Genomic DNA, 5,907 nt, shown 5'->3' with positions numbered 1-5,907 from the left:
GAGAGGGGAGGGAAGGAGAGAAGGAAGGGGAGGGGAGAGGGGGAAAGAGGAGGGGAGGAGAGAGTAGGAAAGAGGAGGGAAGGAGAAGGGGAAAGGGAGGAAAGGACAGAGGAAAGGGGAGAGTGAAGGGGAGGGGAAAGGAAAGGAGGGGAGGAGAGAGGGGGAAAGAGGAGGGAAGGAGAGGGGGAAAGGGAGAGGAGAAGTGAGGGGAGAGGAAAGGAGGGAAAAGAAAAGGAGATAATGGAAGAGGGAGGAGATGTGATGGGAGGTCTTCTGACTCTGATCCCAGAAGTCTTTCCTCTACTCCAATTTGTAATTAATGTTTACCCAGCACTTTACACTTTTCACATGCTTTGTCATCTCTCATATCACTGTATCCTCACTCTGACTCTATGAGGTGGTAGAATAATGTTATTGTTCCCATTTTACAGATGTGGACACTCAGATTTCTGTAACTTGACCATCCACAGTCATACAGGGGCAGATGGAGCCATTTTTCTTCAAATCCAGTTCTCTTTCCACTGAATATTGATATATTCTGACTTTAAAAAGAAAAAGAGCCAAAAAATAGTAAAAAGTAATAAGGCCAATGGTTGGAGACAGACGTTGGATGTTTGTGTCTTAGAAAAAAATAAAGTCAGTAATTTTTCATTGTCAGACGCTGGGAAGATGAAAAGGAGACATGAAATATGGAGGGAGGAAAAGTCATGATGAAATCAATGCAATCTCCATGATGACTTGAAGGCAGTGGGAAGAAGACCAGCAAAGGGCAAGCTGGGTGATCGATGATGGTTGGAGGGTCAGGGTGTCAGGCTCTTTTAAAGAGCCCAATGTGTCACTGCTCTAAGATGCTTTAATCAGTCTGTCTTTCCCACTCCATAAATAGCGTCATCCTCCCCTTGGAGAATTCTGTCCGTGCTCAAAACACTCCAATAGTCCCTGAATTCTCCCTGTCCGAGAAGTCACTTCATGACAATGACTTTTTGGTCATCATCACTACAATCACCATCAGAGGTCTTTGTTATGCTGGGTGGAGTGCTGAGCTTAGAATCATGGAAACCTGGGTTCAAATCCTCCCTCTAACATTATTATCTCCTTTTGGGGGGAAGGAGTGGCACTAAAATTTAACAGAAAGCCTCTTTTGTGGCATTAATTTTGAAGTAAAGCTTGACTCTTTGAAAAGCAAATTTCCAGCTCCTGCTGGAAGCGTCTTATCAGTTATACTCTATGCAATACTATAATAATAAATAATAAAAACATTTTGTGAAATATAATAAAAAGTAGTGATGATATACAAATATTCCGAGGGATCTGTGTTTTCCTATTTTTTCTTAGATCATCCTCCTTTCTTTTTTTTCCAATTTATTTATTTATTTTTAGTTTTCAACATTCAGTTCCACAAGATTTTGTTACAAATTTTTCTCCCCATCTTTCCCCTACCCCCACCCCAAAATAGCAAGCCTACTGAATACCCCTTCCCCAAATCTGTTCTCTCTTATATCCTCCCCCATCCCTCCCTAACTTCCTAGTAGGGCAAGATGGGTTTCTAAAACCCAGTGCCTATATATCTTATTTCCCAGTTGCCTGTAAAAAAAAATATTTTTTTAAACATTCATTTTTAAAACTTTGAGTTCCAGATTTTTTCCCTTCTTCCCTCCTCACCCACCCCCACTGGGAAGATAAGCAATTCAATACAGATTGTACATGTGTAGTTACACAAAACATTTCCATGGTAATTATATTGTGAAAGACTAACTATATTTCCCTCTATACTATCCTGCCCCCCACTTATTCCATTTTCTCCTTTGACACTGTCACTTTTCAAAAGTGTTTGCTTCTAACTACCCTCTCCCCCAATCTGCCCTCCCTTCTATCATCCCTCCTCCTATCCCCTACCCCCCCCTATTTTCCTGTAGGATAAGATACCCAATTGAGTATGTATGTTATTCCCTCCTTAAGCCAAATTCATTGAGCATCAGGTTGTCCCATTCCCTTTCACCTTCCTGCTCTTCCCCTCCATTGTAACAGTTTTCTCTTGCCTCTTTTACATAAGATCATTTACCCTACTCTATCTCTCCCTTTTTCCTTCTCCCATTATATTCCTCTCTCACCTCTTAATTTTATTTTTTAGATATCATCCCTTCCTATTCAACTTATCCTGTGCCCTCTGTCTATGTATACATGTACACATATATGCACACACTCACATATATATTTATATACATGTACACCCTCCTATACATATATATGTATGTACACACACACATATAGATAGTCCCTTCAACTATCCTCATACTAAGATAGGTCTTATTAGTTACAATTATCACTTTTCCATGTAAGAATATAAATAGTTCAAATGTAATAAATTCCTTATGATTTATTTTTCCTGTTTACCTTCTCATGCTTCTCTTTTTTCTTGTAGTTGAACATCAAATTTTCTGTTCAGCTCTGTTTTTTTTTTCATCAAGAATGCTTGAAAATCCTCAATTTCATTAAATGACCATATTTTCCCCTGAAACATTACACTCAGTTTTGCTGGGTAGGTGATTCTTTGTTTTAATCCTAGCTCCTGTGACCTCCAGAATATCATATTCTAAGCCCTTTCATCCCTTAAGGTAGAAGCTGCTAGGTCTTGTGTTATCCTGATTGTGTTTCCATGATGCTCAAATTGTTTCTTCCTGACTGCTTGCAGTATTTTCTCTTTGACCTGGAAATTCTGGAATTTGGCTATAATATTCCTAGGGATTTTCTTTTTGGGATCTTTTTCAAGAGGTGATTGGTGAATTCTTCCAATTTCTATTTTGCCCTCTGGTTCTAGAATATCAGGGCAATTTTGCTTGATAATTTCTTGGAAAATATTGTCTAGGCTCTTTTTTTTTAACATTGCTTTCAGGTCGTCCAATAATTTTTAAATTCTCTCTCCTGGATCTATTTTCCAGGCCAGTGGTTTTTCTGATGAGATATTTCACATTGCCTTCTATTCTTTCATTTGTTTGGATCTGTTTTACAGTGTCTTGATTTCTCATAAAGTCATAGCCTCCATTTGCTCCAATCTAATTTTGAAGGCATTATTCTCTTGAGTGAGTTTTTGAAATTCCTTTTCCATCTGGAAAATTCAGCTTTTTAAGACATTCTTCTCCTCACTGGCTTTTGGGGCCTCTTTTGCCCTTTGGGTTAGTCTATTTTTAAGGTGTTATTTTCTTTAATATTTTGGGGTCTCCTTCAGCAGGCTGTTGACTGACTTTCCATGATTTTCTTGCATCATTCTCATTTCTCTTCCCAATTTTTCCTCCACTTCTCTTACTTGATTTTCAAAATCCTTCTTGAGCTCCTCCATGGCCTGTAATCAATTCATATTTTTCTTGCAGGCTTTTGATGTGGGAGTTCTAACTTCATTGTCTTCCTCCCATTCCATGTTTTGATCCTTTTTATCCCCAAAAAATGAATCTATGGTCTGATTATGTTTCCTCTGCTTGCTCATCTTGCCAGTCAATTATTTGGCTTTTGAGCTCTTTGCCATGATAGAACTCTGCTTCCAGAGTGGAGAGAGCTGTGTCCCAAATCACTGAGAGTTTGTAGCTACTGGAACTACGAGCCCTCTCTACAGCCCCTACAAGCTCTGGCACGCTGGCCACACACCCCAGGACCACCACCCAAGACTGTGATCCAGATCTAAAGCAAGAGTGACTACTCTCTGAAAGGTCACTTGGTCCCCCAGTGATTTATATATATATATAATCTTCAGTCCAGCAGCTCCTGAGGCAGCCATGAGGCACAGCTGCACACCTCTGCCCACTTCTCATCCTGGGGGCAGGTGCTGGATAGCACTCTTCCTTCACGCTGGTTCCAAAAGAGTTCCACACTGACCATTTGTCTTTGGCATTTATGGGTTGAGAAGTGTGGAAACCACTGAAACTGCTGGTGATTCACTCTCCTGAAGTCTTCTCTGGCCCTGCTGGTCGGGACTGCTCTGGAGCTGGAACCTGGGGAGACTGCTATAGACCTTGTTGGCCTGCTAGGCTCTCTTCAGTGGGAGATTTGTTTCTCTCTGTCACTTTGTGGGTTCTGTAGCTCTAAAATTTGTTTAGAGTCATTTTTACAGGTATTTGAAGCGGTTGGAGCTGCAGCCCACACCAAGTTTGTGCTTCTGCTCCACCATCTTGGCCCTGCCCTGTGGTTTCCTTGAAAAGGTCATTTCCTCCATCACTGAATATCTCTACTCCTCCCTGCCTCCTGACCTGGGCAGCTCTTGCCCATGGCCCTCCCATAAGTTCACTGCAAGGGTAATCACCATGTATGCTGGGAGCCTTCCTCACCTGTTCCTGTTGTCATAAGAATATTGGTAAAGTGGTCAGACTATGTGCCAGGTGTCCCTCCCTTTGACTACAGGGCAAACCTGTCTTCTTTTTTAAAATAGTGCCCCACGCTTTAATATCAAGATTCTACTGGTGCTTTGGTATGAAAGGCAAGTCATGGTCATAAGTCACTGAAAAATTAAAAATGAGTATTATTCAAAGGACAATGAAGGGTCTATGATGGGTGTGAGAAGGCTGCAACACAAAAATAAGGAACAAGGAAAAAGGAGCAGAATAAATGCTGACGCCAACATCATAACAATCAACAGCTTCTCGTTAATTCAATAATTGCTGAATAAGGCACCTGAAAACCCTGTAACATGTCACCTGTCTTTGATGATTGCACAGAGCCTCTGTTCAATCCCATGCTCACAGTTTATTCATGCACTGCAAACACACATATGTATATGTCTGTATATGTGTGTATAGAGATACACACACATACATACATACATGTATGTAGACTGGCATATGGAGAGAATGCTAGATCAAGATTTTAACACCCAAATGGGAAATTTTTTTCTATTAAAATATGGCACCAAAACAAATATTATCAAGAAGAATTGATATAAAATGTGGCATTTTCAAGAAAGTAGTTTAATCTCATTAAGCTCCCATTATGTCTTAAACCCACTCTCATCTCTCTCAAGTAGAACTAATAATGACTTCCTAGTTAAAGAGGGAATCAGATCAAAACATTGTACATGGTGGATCTCAAACCATCTGCCTCCACCAAAAACCCATTAAGCAGCTCCATTATCTTATGGAAACTTTCTTCAATGTTATCAAAATGTCACTAGGACTTGAAAAATGTAGAATCTTTCACGTACACTAAGAAAAGATAAAGACTGGCAGCTTTGAGGTTGAAAGGGGAGTCTGCGATCCAGGGATGAAGGTGAAAGTGAAGGATGGGAGTGATACTGGCAGTACCTGGGCCTCTCCAGACGAAATACACTGAGCATAAAGGTACCAAAAAGAAGGCTGTAGCTGAATATGCTAAAAGACTTACTCTGATTACTTTAATCAAAGCTTAATGGGAAGAACATATTTAAATCAACATACCCCCAATGCAATATCAGTCTTAATTTATACCTCTGGAACCATAAAAAGGGACACTCCAGATTGGAAAGGGATCCTAGCAAAAAGCCATACAGTTTTAATGAAACACATGTCCCATCACCATGAGGCAGCTGTGAAAGATGAACACTTCCTTGCCAAAAAGAGAGAGAGAAGAAAATTGCAACATTCTTCAAGGACATGATAAGTAGGTTAAAAACCTTGATAAGGACTTCTGGAATAAGCAGGCATTGCTTCACTGAGCAGGAGGACAAGCTGAGAGCAGGCATGCACCACGGGATTGATCAAATATTACTGGATGGAAAACGCCTCAGCTCCAAAGTCAAAGGGCTTGGTTTCAAATCCTGCCTCTGCCATATTCCCTGGATATCCCTTCAAGTTGCAAAGATGTCAGAGCTCCCAGATCCTCAAAAGGCATGATCAAGTGGTGAGAATTACACCCCCAGAAGGTCCCTCATTGTCTTTTATAAACATA

The sequence above is a fragment of the Petaurus breviceps genome, unplaced genomic scaffold (assembly GCF_028583685.1).
Source record: "Petaurus breviceps papuanus isolate PSGF00001 unplaced genomic scaffold, PetGlider_PUasm1.0 490, whole genome shotgun sequence".
Classification (NCBI taxonomy): domain Eukaryota; kingdom Metazoa; phylum Chordata; class Mammalia; order Diprotodontia; family Petauridae; genus Petaurus; species Petaurus breviceps.
Note: the sequence above shows the minus strand (reverse complement) of the source record.